General features: G+C 39.9%; 1 protein-coding gene across 2 annotated transcripts in view; it reads right to left on the bottom strand.

Annotated features, from left to right (window-relative positions):
- LOC116729282 (spermatid perinuclear RNA-binding protein-like) overlaps positions 1 to 12,287 on the bottom strand; it is a 36,101-nt gene extending 23,814 nt beyond the window's left edge. Inside the window, exon 1 of one of the 2 annotated variants that reach the window (XM_032577711.1) lies at positions 12,044 to 12,287. The gene's annotated coding sequence lies outside the window, so the exon portion shown is untranslated. The remainder of the gene's footprint in view (positions 1 to 12,043) is intronic. The other variant, XM_032577710.1, reaches the window with a different exon arrangement.
- Positions 12,288 to 14,786: the final 2,499 nt, after the last annotated feature.

Raw genomic sequence — 14,786 nt, 5'->3', positions numbered from 1 at the left:
TGGCGTCTGAATGTTGGTGAGTGAAACCAGTTCATGTGGTTTGGACCTGAAACCTGATATGTTTTTATGTTCATGTGTGTTGGGTCTCTGGTTTTAAATTCAGCTGGGTTTTTTTTAACAGTTAAATCTGTTGTGAAACTGATTTGGTTAAATTCAGTGGAGGGTCTGTCATGCTGCGGGCTCATCGTCTTTATCGGCCTGGATTAACCCGGTTCCTCTCAACCAGCAGCTGAACGAGGTGGAAGAACTGAGGCTGCACAATAAATCTCCTCTATATTCATACGGCAAAGAGCCGTCTGCAATAATTATTGGGTAATACAGTCCAAGTTTTATAAAGTTGTATTTTCATGCTAATGTAATAAATGTAAAGGTCACAGAGTGATGGAGGCACATATGAGAAAGAGAGAAAAGATGAAAGGCAGACATTCAGAATGATTTCATCTCTATATTCACCAAAGTTTTTGAAAACTGCAGAAACAAGAAAAAAACTGAAAAAATAAAAAATAAAAGCAAGAAAGTGAGTGAGTGGATGGATGGATGGATGTTTACAGGTCTGTAGTAACTGAGTGTCAGATTTAAAAACCTGTAAGATGCATTTATTACATCATTTATTGTTTGTTGTTCATTTATCATGATAAATTTCTTGTCATGATTAGATTTTGATTTAACGTGATAAATTCCAACTAATGATGTTTTAAAGGTTTTTCAAAAGTTTGGTTGGTTTGACTCAGAGCAGTGAAAAGAGAAACAGCAGCTGGAGATGAAACAAATGTTTTGGTCCCAATCAAACCGAGTCAACTGGACCGTCTGGTGTTAAAACAGCGTAAAGGCAGGACGAAGTGCATCGTTTGGCTGTTGGCTCAGCTGTAACCTCTGCAAGGGTAAAAAACTGAAAACATAAAACTAAAAGTTGATATAGCAACAAAAATACAGAATATATTATAACATAACGCAGCAGAGCTCTGATGTTTTCACATCTACCATAAGTTCAAGCCGGACATTCAAGGTCGAGTGGATTTACTTTACTGCTGCGGTTTTATTGGACCTCATGCGAGCTGCTTTCCCTGCTAACCTTGCGTCTCCCTGAAGAGGAGGCGATTAAAGCCAGATAATCAGGAATACAGTGATGACTTTCTGAGGACGCCGACAGCAGCGGCAGATGGTGAGCTCAGCATGTGGCAAAAAGACAACGCTGATTAAAGAACAACAGAAAAAAAATAACAGGACAGGAGGGGGAGAGCAGGTAAAGAGTTTTTTTTTCCTCTGCATAAAAATAGACTCTGTGATCATGAAGCCAACCTGCTTTAAAACCCAGAGAGGCTGTAAACAGCTCCCAGAGATCCGGCTTTATTTGCATAAGCCTCACATGCAGAAATGTTCCAGCAGGACCTCAGAACGCCCACGTTACGAGACGGACCAGAGAAAAATCATTTCATCTTATTCAACTAAACTATTATTATCATTAATCTCCAGCTGAAGAGAAATGTTAGCAACAATTAGGCACTGAGGCCAAATAAGGTTCCCAGTTGTTCAACTGAGGCGCTCGTTAGGCAGAAAACAAATCGCTGCTGTTGCTTTTTAATAAGAGAAGAACAGCACAACAACTCAGACTAACTTTAGTTTATAAAGCAACTTTCACAGGTCAGAAACCAGAAAGACTTGGAGACAAAAACAGAAAACATGTAACATCAGAAACAGCCTAAAACTAGCTAATGTCAGTCAGACTCATTATGAACCATCAGGTGGAGATCAACAAAGATTTTATTCAAACATGTAAAAAGACTTAAAATAATTAAAACGAGATGCAGTGAAGCATAAATAATCTAACCCAGCTTCAGACAGCAGACGTTAAAGTTTAGAAACTTCACTTAGCAAAAAAAAAAAAAACGTTTCTGACTCAGTGAGAATGACCCGACAGAATCCGAATCAGAACCAAGGATTCTGAGCTCTGGCTGCACAGAAGAGTCCAGTAGATATTTTTTGATTCCAGTTATTTCATTCTGTAATAATAAGGGTTACAGTTTTATCTAAAACCGGGTGTAGCACGTGTAATCTGAACCACACACACACACAATATGCCTTCATATTTACAAGTTTATATGGTTAAACTTGTAAATATGTCCAAAACCTTCTTTCAGACGCAATATCTATTGATCATGTGTTTATTGCGATATAGATAATTATTGATGTATTGCCCAGTCCTGCTCTAACCGAGGCAGAAAGTCATTCATTACCAAATGAGAACTTCTCACTCAGGAACTTAAAAGTTTGTTTGAAATGAAAATAATCAGCTGCTTTCAAAATCTGCCCAACGCCTGCAGGACCCAGAAGAACTGCAGTCAGGAAGCCTAAAAGCTTTCTGAGACGTTGAGTAAAACATGACGGTATTGTGACCTTAACAAAGACTCTGTTATCAGCGAATGATGCTTTCAGACAAACAGCTTCCCGCAGCAGGATCAGAGTCAGAGTTACAGGTCAGACTAAAATGGACCTGAGCATCCAGCCGGTCCAGCTGCAGGTATCCAGGCCCTGACGGCTCCTGCTGCCTCTCCTGTCCTCAGCCTCCAGTTTTATTTTGGCTCGTGTTTATTAGGCCGGTTTTACTGCCAGAAACTTTCATGTGGAGGCTTTTATGTTCTCACAGCACTTCAAATAATTCCTCCTGTGAGCTTTCAGCAGCCGAGGTGGGAAGGTAGAAACCGTTCTGTCATACAAAGCATCCCTAACACTTGATCTGACAACAAAAGGCAGCAGCTTTCTGTGGCTAAACCAAAAGCTGGGGATGGCACACTTTCTCACACCTGGGAGTTCTGCTGTTCCAAAGTCAGGAAGCAGTTTCTACCTCTGCTTTTATTAGGCCTGTTTCTCCCAACGCTGCAGCAGAGAGCAGCCATGAGTCTAAGGCTGGATCAGGGAGAAACCTGAATGTTGTTCTCTGGATTCTAACAGCAGGCAGTTTATCTGTATTCTGATAAATAAATGAGATCTTGAGCAGAGGAGGATTTGTGTCACTTCTGCACAGCGACAGCGTGGGCGGGTTGAACACGCACACACACACACACACACACACACACACACACACACACACACACACACACACACACAGACACACACACACAGACACAGCACTGATGGCTTGTTTGCTAATGATGTGGATTTTAATGATTTCCATCAACATAACCTCTACATCCTGTTATCTGAGAGAAGGAGCAACAGTAGGTGGCAACGCAGCAGATAATCAAGTTGCTCTTCAGCAGACGGAGACGCCGCTCACCAGAAGGTGAAACTTCAGGACCGAAAGGTTCTGATGGCGCCGAGAGAAAAATGAAAGCAGAATCCAAAAAATGGCTCGGCTTTGTTTTAACATGGAAAACATCTTGTTATATGTGAAATAATCTACCAATGGAAGTAGAATATTTTTATCAGTATTAAGGAATTAGTGACTTAAAATAAGCTCCTATTTATTTGTGGAAAGTTACTTGTAAGTTAGTTCTGTTTATTTGTATAATTTAATGTATTTCTAACATTTGCATAATGTGGCAATTTTTTTATTTTATTTTATTTTATTTATTAATCTATCGATGAGGCGTTTGGACCCGTCGGTTCTGCTCCTGATTATTTCCTCACCATATTTCCAGTCGCTGTTTTCCCTCCACATGTTGTTGTGTTCATGGACACTGAGGAGGAACCAGAGACACGGCGACAGAACATTTCACCATCGACCCACTCTCTGAGCTCCAGAGACGGACGAGTTCGCCTGCAAAGGCAGCTGCTGGCGCTGCAAAGCCACTGTCGGCATGGCGACATGAACGCATCAGTCAGGCAGGTTGGGTTGGTGTTTAAGACAACCCAGTCAGCTCCCAGCATGCACTAGGGTCTGTAGGTCAGGCCTATGGAGGCATTTTGGGACTAACAGACGGTGGTAAAACTAGTTGAGTAGAAATTCCTAGAATTAATTTATCATCACCTGATTTCCTTTCTGGGTTTTCAGAGCTCAGAAAGGAAATCGCCTTTAACAAGCCTGGATCACAGAGTGAGTTTCAGTAGAAGATACAACAGGAAACCGATGGGTCCAAACGTCCCAGTTTCAACCAATCAGAGTTAACCTGGATTATTAGCAGGTCAAACCGTTTTACTTGGTTTAACTGAACTGACTCGGCAGGTTAATGGTAATCAAAACCCAACGTTTCAAAGTTGTATTATTTAGAAAAAAACATTTACGGCAGTTTTATTCCCCCGATGCTATAAACACAATTATCATCCATAGTCATCACTCATTTCCTCATATTTTCCTTAAAGCAGCCCTGAAACCTTTACAGTGATCATTTTAAGGTCATTTAAAGCTTTTCTTTGGCCTTTGGCTGCTTTTTAACTCATTTTACACCCAGTCTCAAACCCCTTTTATAGCTAATCGATACATCCATGCACGACCTCAAAACTAGATCTGGTGATCAGGGATTTGTTATTGAGGAAGCCTCTCACTGGTGGGGTGGAGTCTAAACACACATCCAGTCACTGATGTCGTCTCCATGTGGCTGGAACAGAGCATCACAGTCCGTAACCTCACAACAGCCCACAGGAGCTCGTTTAGCTTGTTGGGACCATCTTGTAATTGTTTTTATATTACTGGTTGTCTCTAGGAACGCCCTGAACATGTTACCAGTCACTGAACTGCAGCTTCTGCAAAAAGCTGAGATGTGAACTGATGAGTCAGATATGTGTTTAAAATCAGTTTAGAAATTAATCTGCAGATTCACAGCTGTTTTTATTTTTTACGTCATGTTGGACCAGAACAGGGACACAAAAAGATCATTTATAAGTTAAACGCTTCTCCATAATTCCTCAGACTTCATGGACACCTGATGGTACAAAAATACCTTTGAAGATCAAATAGTGAGATTTATATCTTTTGGATTAATGTCTGAATATATGTTGCTGGTGGTTGTGAACAGGTAAAGTTCAGCTGCTGAACTGAAACCTGGAGATCTCATTTTCATCTTACTGGATCAGAACCTCACTGGGACTGAGCCGACATTAATGAGATCCGTTTTCTCCTGCAGTGACCAGTATAAATGTGTCTGCTGTGGAAAAACTCCATTAGCATGTTGGAGTTAAAATGATGTGAAACTCAGAGGAATCCATCATTCTGTCCTTTTGTGACTCCAATGAAGAAATGGGTTGAATTCACTGATTATCTTTCAATTAATCAAACAGTTCATGAATAATCAACAGAAAAACGGCGCCGAGTTCATCAGAAAGATGGCGGATGTTTGAAAAGTCTAAAAAAATACAGCTTCACTCTTTGCTGAAAGACTAAAAATGTTTTTAATGTAGAATTCTTTTTATTTCTGCAAATTAATGAAACTGATCCTAAGATCTCTGCAGACTGTTTGAATTATTCATTTATAGCCATTTAGTGAATTTCTGCTTCCTGAAATGTATTATTCAATGAGGAAACTTTAAGAACTTAAATCCTAAATGTAATAAATTAGCACCAGAAATGAATCGTTTCTGTGAAGTTAAGTCTCTAAAGCAGGTGTGTCAAACTCCAGTCCTGGAGGCCCGCTGCCCTGCAACTTTTAGATGAGCCTCTGCTGAACCACCTGAACAGAATAATTAGGTCATTAAGGTTCTGGAGAACTGATCTACACCAGGAGGAGGTCATTAAGCCGTTTCATTCCAGTGTTTTGTACCTGTGGCACATTTAAAACCTGCAGGACTGCGACTGGAGGCCTGGAGTTTGACACCTGTGATCTAAAAGAACATTTTCTTTCCAGTTTTATTCTTTTAACAGAAAAGCAGAGCAGAAAAATCTGTAGCAACTGAAAAACAGAATAAATCAAGACATTTATGCAAATCCTTCCTCATCTTAGAAGGAGTTGCGTCTCTGCTGCTTCAGTCAGTTTTCTAAACGTGAAATGTCACTATGAACCCACGATATGAATGAATCAGCTGTGTTTTCAGGTTTACAGATCACATATTTCCTGCAGTTATTAAAACTCCAGGATGTTCTAATCAGGTTCAGAGTTTCAATCCGATGAGATTTATGTCCGTTAGCTCTCCGCTAATATAAACCCAGCGATAAAAAGCAGATAAATTCATTTGGATTCAACTTTTCAACAAACATCCAACAGAAACAGAAACCAGCAGAAAGTCCTCATCCAGGTCTCTAACCCAGATTAACCTGCTTAATCCAGGCAAACCGCAGGAAATCTGCCCTTCAGCAAATTTAGGAAGTACAGCTGTGTGACGCCATTATGGCATGTGTGTGCGTGTGTGTTTGTGTGAGCAGGCACGTGCGTGTGTGTGTGTGTGTGGTTATGAAACAGCAGCTTTAGTGTTATTTTCTCAGCAGGATTAGACTTCAATAATGCATTAATGGCTGCGCTTCATGTAAGCGGCCAGAAAACATTCAAATCACTAAAGCAGAGTGGGTAATGCATGGGCAGGGGGTGGACTTAAGTAAAATCTACTAATGGATTTAGTTTGAAAGAGTTGATGAAATTTAAATATTTAACTTCTTATGTTCAGTAACTCAGGTAAGGTTGGAGATTTAACAGGAAACTTTCTGTTTTTGGGGAAAACTTCCTGCTCCAGAAACACCAGGTTACAGTTACATTTCATTAATGCTTCTGTTCCTGTTTCTGTGAATCCAAGCCCAAAAAAAGTCACATTTACAAACTAAACTTAACGTGACATAAAACCACAGGAAATGTTTTCTCACACCAGGAGAATCTGAGGCGATTAGTTGAGCCGTCCAGCAGGATGTGCTGCAAAAAACTCTTAATTTTACCAAAGTGTGTTGGTCTGGTTTCTAGTACAAATATCATAGTACACTTGAAATACGACAAAAATAACTTCAAGTAACTTTTCAGATATAAGAGTCTCAGCTAGTCTATAATTCCTTAATATTAATGAAAAAGTTTCCAAAGTTTTATTTCCACTGGTAGATTATTTCTTTATAACAAGATATTTTCCCCATGTTATACCTGAAAGAATCTGCCTGTGGAACAAATAGTTTTTAATTGATATTAAGGAATCATTTACCTTTTTGCAGTGCAGGTAAAAATACCTGGTAGATGAATAAACTCCATCAATGTCGACATCAAACTGACTGAACTTCCTGTTTCCTTCAACAAACTACGAGTCAACATTAATATTACTGAGCAGTTTTATGAAAAACAGACAGAAACATCTGAAGCATCAATGCCTTGATGACACTTTATTAATTTAACTTCGTTTTTTTTATGTCTGTAATAATGAGCCATCGTCTCATTACAGACATCAAGTTGAGTTAAAGTTTATTTATATGTACTACGTTTACATATAAGTAAATATGTAAACATAAATATGTTTATATGTTGTTATAAATCTTATAGCACATTGATAACAACCTCAGCTGACCAATGTTATTCACATCAAACATGATGTTGCCAAGTCTTGGCAATTTATTTATTTAATGTATTCAAGTATTTTCATGAATTATGGAAACGCATGGTCATGAAATGCTCAGATCTTATTTAATTTAGTAAACTGTATATTATTATCAGAAAACCTGATTCCTGATCAAATCAAAACCAGCCACTGACAGCATTTATTGGACCCACAACATTCTGTACAGCCGATGATGAGTAGATTAAAAAATGACTTTGAATCTGTTGTAAAAGCAGAAAAGTCAAGCCCACCTGACGGGTCCAAACCGGAGCAATCAGCACAAAACATCCAGCGGTAAAGGACATCATCATAACGACCAAAACTGGAATATAACAGCAGCGTTAAGGGGTGAAAGGTCAAACTGAGCAGAACCAACCAGGCTGACCGGCTCATGTTCATCCCTGTGTTTACTGATCCCACTTGTTCACAGATCAAATCAGAACAGGAAGTTGTTATTCAGGGAATTCAGAACCAGAACCAAAAGGCTGGACCCAATGAGACCGCACTGTGTGAACGGTGAGTACCGGCTGCTTCTGATGAGCAGCAGCGTAGCACTGGCTCCGGTCCAGACGCCTTCAGCACTCAGCCCAGTTTACTACAGACATTCATTTCCAGAACCAGAACCAGAGCCAGGAGGGGGTCAGCTCTCTGGCAGCAGCAGCAGATCAGCTGGACGCCTGCAGCAGCAGCAGCAGCAGCAGCAGCAGCAGCAGCAGCAACAACAGCAACAGCAACACAGCAGCAGCAACACAGCAGCAGCAGATCAGCTGGACGCCTGCAGCAGCAGCAGCAACAACAACAACAACAACATCAACAACAGCAACACAGCAGCAGCAGAAGCAGCAACAACATCAACAACAACAACAGCAACAACAATATCAGCAGCAGCAGCAGCAACAACATCAACAACAACAACAGCAACAACAACATCAACAGCAGCAGCAGCAACAACAGCAACAGCAACAGACAAAAGAGAAACCCAAACTTCTTCAAATCGATTCAAACACAACATCAGGATCCAGATGGCTCTCGATGGATTCAGTGGATTCCTGATGTTACAAAGGCAGCCTTTGTGACTCAATTCAGATTGTTTTCTTGACGTAATGTGACCTGTATCCGATCTTTTCATGACAGTCTGAACAGCACAGGTTGGATTCTTTTTGAATGCGACCCATATCCGATACGTATTTGATTCAAATGTGACGTAACGTCCAGGTCGCATTCATCCGAACTGAACGTCAGACACTCAACAAGTCTCACTGTTCTGCCTCCTGATACACGCAAGCGGGAAGAACAACAACGACCATGACGGACTACAATGAGGATGAAGTTAGCCTCCATGTGTATTACAAATACTGAGCACTTCTTCTTTGGTTGGCAGGACACTGAGAACGCTGACGTTATTGCGCCCTGCGGGACACTTTCAGGTCGTTGCCCGTTCACACTGCAGAACACTTACAGGTCGCATATGTTTGGCAGTGTGAACGGCCATGGCAAAAAAATCCAATTCGACAAGAAATCGAAATTGGGTCACTTCAGGCTGCAGTGTGAACGCAGCCAAAGAATCCTAAAAAATGAAAACTGGAAAATTGTCCTAAAACAATCCCAACATGCTTCTCTTAGTCACTACTGGGTTCTGAGCTGTTTTAATTTTCTGAGGTTCATTGAAGTTCGGCATGTTCACTATGCTTCCCATTAATAATCCACCTAATAACATATTTCATCAAGGTTCCAGTCAATCACAAAACAAACAGAAACAGTTGTATTTCTGGCTTGAGCGTCTAATTTGGTCACCAACATTTCATCTGCTCTTCATGCAGCTCCTGAATCAAATCCTGAGATGGTAAAAGTTTCCCACACCAAGCCTGGCTCTGGTTCTGCTGGAGGTTTCTTCCTGTTAAAGTGCAGTTTTTCCTCTCCACTGTCACTACATCTTAATTTACTCCCAGCCTGAAGGTTTCAGGACATTGAGTCATTAAACTCTATATTCTCTTTGCATTGAGATCCTGGTCAGTTTGAAGATGTTTCCTACAGAATCTTAAACTAAAAGCATTGTTTGAATAATTAACTGCAGCATTAATGTTGTCCAGACTCTTCCTCTCTGCAGTGACTGAACTCCTGCTGGCTTTTCAGAGTCTGGATGTTTTTATGTCTCAGTGCAGGGAATCCTTCAGAACAACGTCTCCTGTAAATCGCCCTCAGTGGAACCGGCTTCAGTTCCCTCCTGTTTTAATCTACTGTCCCTGGGGAAAAAACGAGAAGAAAGCCTGATTGGACTCCACAGAACCCTGACTCAAACAATTATCACCGTGGCAATAATTGCTTTGTGATGGCTGTAGGCAGATGAGTTCAGGAACGAGGCCAGGTGAGGGGAAGAAGTGCTTCCAGGGGATTGTCTAGTCAATCTCTTTCCGTTTTACATGCAGCAGCGAGCCAGGACTGAGGGCAGTCCCCAGAGACACACACACACACACACACACACACACACACAGTGCAGCTGAGAGTGAGAAGTGTGTGTGACTCCAGTGGATCAGCTGTGGAGAGCAGCAGAGATTCAGCAGGATCTTTGTCTTCTTCATGTGAGGAATCTTGCGGGTCATATGGATGTAAAGTTTATCACGATATTTCCTGGTAATATTGTGATAATGATAAAACGGTAGAAACTATTTATTACTCCATTTTTAGGTAACTGTCCGGCTGTGACCAGTTCATAACTGTTATTCCATGTAATTAGTTTTTATTGGCTTTAATTCTGCGACGGCTTTAACTTCATTTAGTTTCAGCTCATTTTCCCTCCAGCTGCTGCAGAGACGTGACCGTCAGAAACATGTCAGTTATTTCCCAGGAGCCGCCATGGCTACCGAACCGCTGCTCCAACCACCGCCGGGGGTTCAGGGTATCATCAGACTCCACCACAAAGCATTCAAAGAAAGCTTTTACAAGTCTTGTTTGTTCCTATGAGAATTTGTGCAATTTTAAGACATATCAAATTAAATTCTCCAGTCGTGCAACTAATTAATCTCCAAATGTCAAAAACAAAATCTGCTTCATGCTTCAAACTAAAAGCAGCTAAAGTGCTGTGAAATCTCCCCGGTGGATGATGTTTTGTATTTAATCGGATTAAACGTTCGACTCTGATGCAACAATAAGGTTTTCACTTTATTTAGCTGTTCCCTGCTCTGGTTTACTACAGTTGTTACCAACAGATTCACTGCTACAGTCAAGTAAACAGAAACATTTTCCACACTTTGTCATTAGAGTTACCTCATGTCAGCATCACTGAATAAATCTAAATTTAGACATGTCACAATAACAAACTTTGCTGGACAGTAAATTACTCCAGAAGTTATTGCGATAAAGATAATACTGTTGCTTTGAGACCATTTTCAAGTAATATAATGGTAATGGCATAATAATTCAAGAACACATTCTCAAAAATCAATAAAATTTAAATTCTAATTAACATGCAACACAAGAACTGGAAAATATTTGAAATTTTAAAATTAGACACTTTAGTCTCTGTAAATAAAAATGTCCTTTAAAAATGAGCGAGTTGAGACCAAAGCACAGATTCAAGACTTTAACTCATTAACTTCAAATAATTAAATACATAGATTTTAACTTTTACATAAAAAAGTTTTTATTCCCTTTTACATAAAAAGGTTCCGCTCGGAACATTTGTATTCACAAGTTTCTGGTACGACTGTAAATATGATGCACAAGCGTCATCACAAGCAAAAGCGATGTATTTAATTTCTGCTTCAAGAAACTATGTGATGGGAAGCTGGAAAAAAGTATTATTGTGCTAAAAGGAGTTAGCCAATCAGCGAAGCTATTCAAGCTAATCTGATGGCTGAGTAACAGATTTAAAACGATATGTTGGGTTTCTGTTTTTTTTAGCTCATATGTCTATATATTCAATAATTCAGCAACAAAATGTTTTTTTTTTTAACTGAACATTTTTATTTTGGAGATTATTCTGTAGATTATTTTGCTACCCAGAATGCTCTGCACGGTTCATAGATCCAGTCTGGGACGCCAGAATGAGCTGGAGGTGTTTCTGAGGAGAGGGATGTCTGTGGTTCCGTCCCGGATCAGATAAGCGGAAACAGGGTGAGTGCATTACCAAAAGCCAACATAAACATTAAGTTATTACAATAAAGATAATTTATTCCCCTCATCCATTTAAAAGCAGCAGCCAGGGCGATACAACACTCATCATAGGACTCAATCAGGGAGCAGGTGTTCCTCCAAACAAGTGCAGCAATTTCTCCTGACCACAACTACAACAATAATATTCAGAAACTAGTTTAACTTTATTTGTCAGACACTAACAAGCCTCTGTTCAACCAGCTGTTCTGACCACAGGGATAAAACCTGAGCTGCAGGAAATCTACGGGACGGTTCCGTGTTTTCCACGCGGTTAACGGAAAACTCGCCGTTAAAGCCGCTCGTTTCAACAACAATCACACTTTAACAGAGTTGGTATTTCAACAGGAAAGCAGAGCCAACAGAAGGCTGAAGTTACCCGAGCAGCGCGGGGCAGAACAGCAGCGAACCCCCTCCCTCAGTTCATCCCGAAAGCAGCCCCCCAGAAGCGGACACCTACCTCCAGCGAGTGCCCGCTGACCACCGCGAGGTGAACCGACGAGAGGAGGGGGAGGCTCAGCCGGTCACAGCGCCTCCACAAGCAGTTTGTTCCTGTCGGCTGCTCGGTGTCCGGTGACGGGAACTAAGTTTGTATCCGAGTAACGGCTCCCGAGGCGGAGGGTAAGCGGGAACAGCAGCGACGGTGTCCGGGCAACCTGCTCTCTGAGCTCCGAGCGGTGCGGGGGGTAGCGGAGGCAGCGGGCCGCGCATGCGCACTGCGACAGCTACTGCAATATATCAAAGATCGCCTAATGAAAGGATGAGTCACTCCGTAGAAAGAGTAAGGAACATATTTTTTATCAGATTTTTACGTCTTAAATGTAGTTTTTTTTTCTAAATGAAACTAATATATATAAACAGGAAAAAAATAAATATACACATATCAAAACATTTGCTTCATGTGTACCTCAAAAACAATTTTTAAAATATATTTTTATATATATGTTGTTAAACAGTCGGAGGATGTATGATGGAGATGCGATTCATCTCCATCACATCTATGAAATTATATATTTTTTGTCTTCTTTCCTTTTATTGGACAGAGTTTTATGCAAACATTAAAGAACAGTGAGAATATAAAACCAACCTGGTACTCCTGGTACTGAAGCAGCACCCTTCAGTTTCAGTGTGCAGTCTGGTTTGAGCCCAGAGATACTCCACAAATCCACATTAAACAGACAAACATAGCAATAAATAATCCTTCAGTTAATCCTCAAAATAAACATTAAGCAATCACTGAATGACAAGTGACACAGAGTCACATTAGCAGCAAAAAAGGCATGCTAACAGATTATCAAGTAAGTTTATTTACAGTCACTTTATTCAGCCTTATCAGAAACTGATGCAGCAGAACAATGTTAAATCCACACCTTTGGACCCAGTATACACACACTATTCATCCAAAATGCTTTAAAGGTTTAACAGAACTGAATGTTCCACAAAATGTCTTTCAATAATCACTCTCAACACATTCCTGTTAGATTTTGTAGTCATAAAGAATACATTTTATTAACATGAAGTGATACCACCTCTGCTCCAGGTAACTAACCTGTTTGTTTACATTGTTTACACTTCCATGCTAATAATCATTTAAAATAATAGAATAATATGTATTATGTCTCTATGCATAATAGATCCTGCGAAAATGTGATTTCTCTTTAATATATTTACAAAATGCTCATGCCATCTTAAATAACCAAAATTCCTACAAATGATAACATATGCCAATCTCAGGGTTAGTTGTTTAATTTTTTGCTAAAGTGTTTCAGCAGCCAGTAGAGCAGCCAAACTTTCTTCCTGCCGTTTACGCTGACCCTGGTGGTGACCTTTACAGCTACTTTTCTTTCCCATAAATTCATAAAATAACTAAAATAGTACCACTTCGATTGTCTCATTTTAATATGTTTTTCTATGTGCGTATTGTTAATATATTACATTTATGTTTGTTTTTCAAAAGAAAGAACATCACAAGTAAGAATTTCTAGATTTCAGTGGAATGTGATTTTCACAAAAAGCTGCAACGAAACAGGAGCTTTTTGCTAAACCTTTTAACATTAAACTACAATAAACACACTTTGAAATTCTAACTTTAGCCAAACTACATCAGGAATAAAGTAAAAACTGTCTCCAGTGGTTCCAGATAAAAGTTTGATGACCCACAACCATCAAAATCATCTATAGCCTTTAATTTGAACGCAGCAACATCGTCATTACACTGAAATCTGTAGCAGAATAACTGGAGATGACTCAGAGACTGGCCGTCTGGGAAAGACTGGTTTCAGATGAACTGTTTTCCTGTAGAAACCCACAGCAAAGTTGGTTATGATAACTAAGATCCAGAGGCAAAGCAGCGACGTCATGCTTTCAACTCAAAGAAACTCTTTTTAGGCTTCAGGTGTGAATGATTCTGCATTACATGGACCTCATGCATAGTTTGTAAAGCTTTGTAAATAAAATTAAATTATTATCCTTTCTGAGCTTTGATTTGCTTCTGCTGCTCAGTTGTTGCAGAAGCAGAACCGTTTCATCACTGACAGGTTTTTAGTTAGAAACTGAAACAGTCTATAGTTTCTTTAAAAACTGAAATTAGCAGCAGTGACAGTCAGCTGTGACCTCATTCACATGATCTGAGGTGTGAACTTTGTTTTGTACGTTTTTTCTCTGATTGAGGATTTCTCCTCTTGCATCCTGTTGTGTGAAACTCATTTAAATACAACAGAGAGGCAGTGAGATCTGTGTGAAGTTTCACAGCAGAGGTGTGAAGATTGTTAAAGTTTTATTTTTCCCTCTAACATGAGCCTCTTTAAAATCAAACTTATGATTTGAAATGTGGGGCTTTTCTATGGTTTGGTTTATAATCATCCTTTGGCTGCACAGAGCCACTTAAACCTCCTGCAGAGCAGCAGAAAACAGATTTTTGAAAATAGAAATGATTTCTTCAACTCAATTGTGTAAAGAAATGCTCACTATATTCACAGAAATGGTTGGATTTAAGATGAAAATGGTTGTTTCTCTGGCCTTCAAGGCCATTCAAAACAAAAGAAATTCCTTCTTACTTGGAGTAAACAGGCAGCATAACGACATGCCATCTATAGCCGCGTAGAATAATTCCGTTAACTCAATGAAACTTGGAAATTTAGGTATTAATTATTCTATGCTCCGCAGCAAAGGGAAAAAGTGTTGAAGTACAACTCAAAACTATA

This window comes from Xiphophorus hellerii, chromosome 12 (genome assembly GCF_003331165.1).
Source record: "Xiphophorus hellerii strain 12219 chromosome 12, Xiphophorus_hellerii-4.1, whole genome shotgun sequence".
NCBI lineage: Eukaryota > Metazoa > Chordata > Actinopteri > Cyprinodontiformes > Poeciliidae > Xiphophorus > Xiphophorus hellerii.
This window is presented reverse-complemented; position numbering and strand designations above follow the sequence as displayed.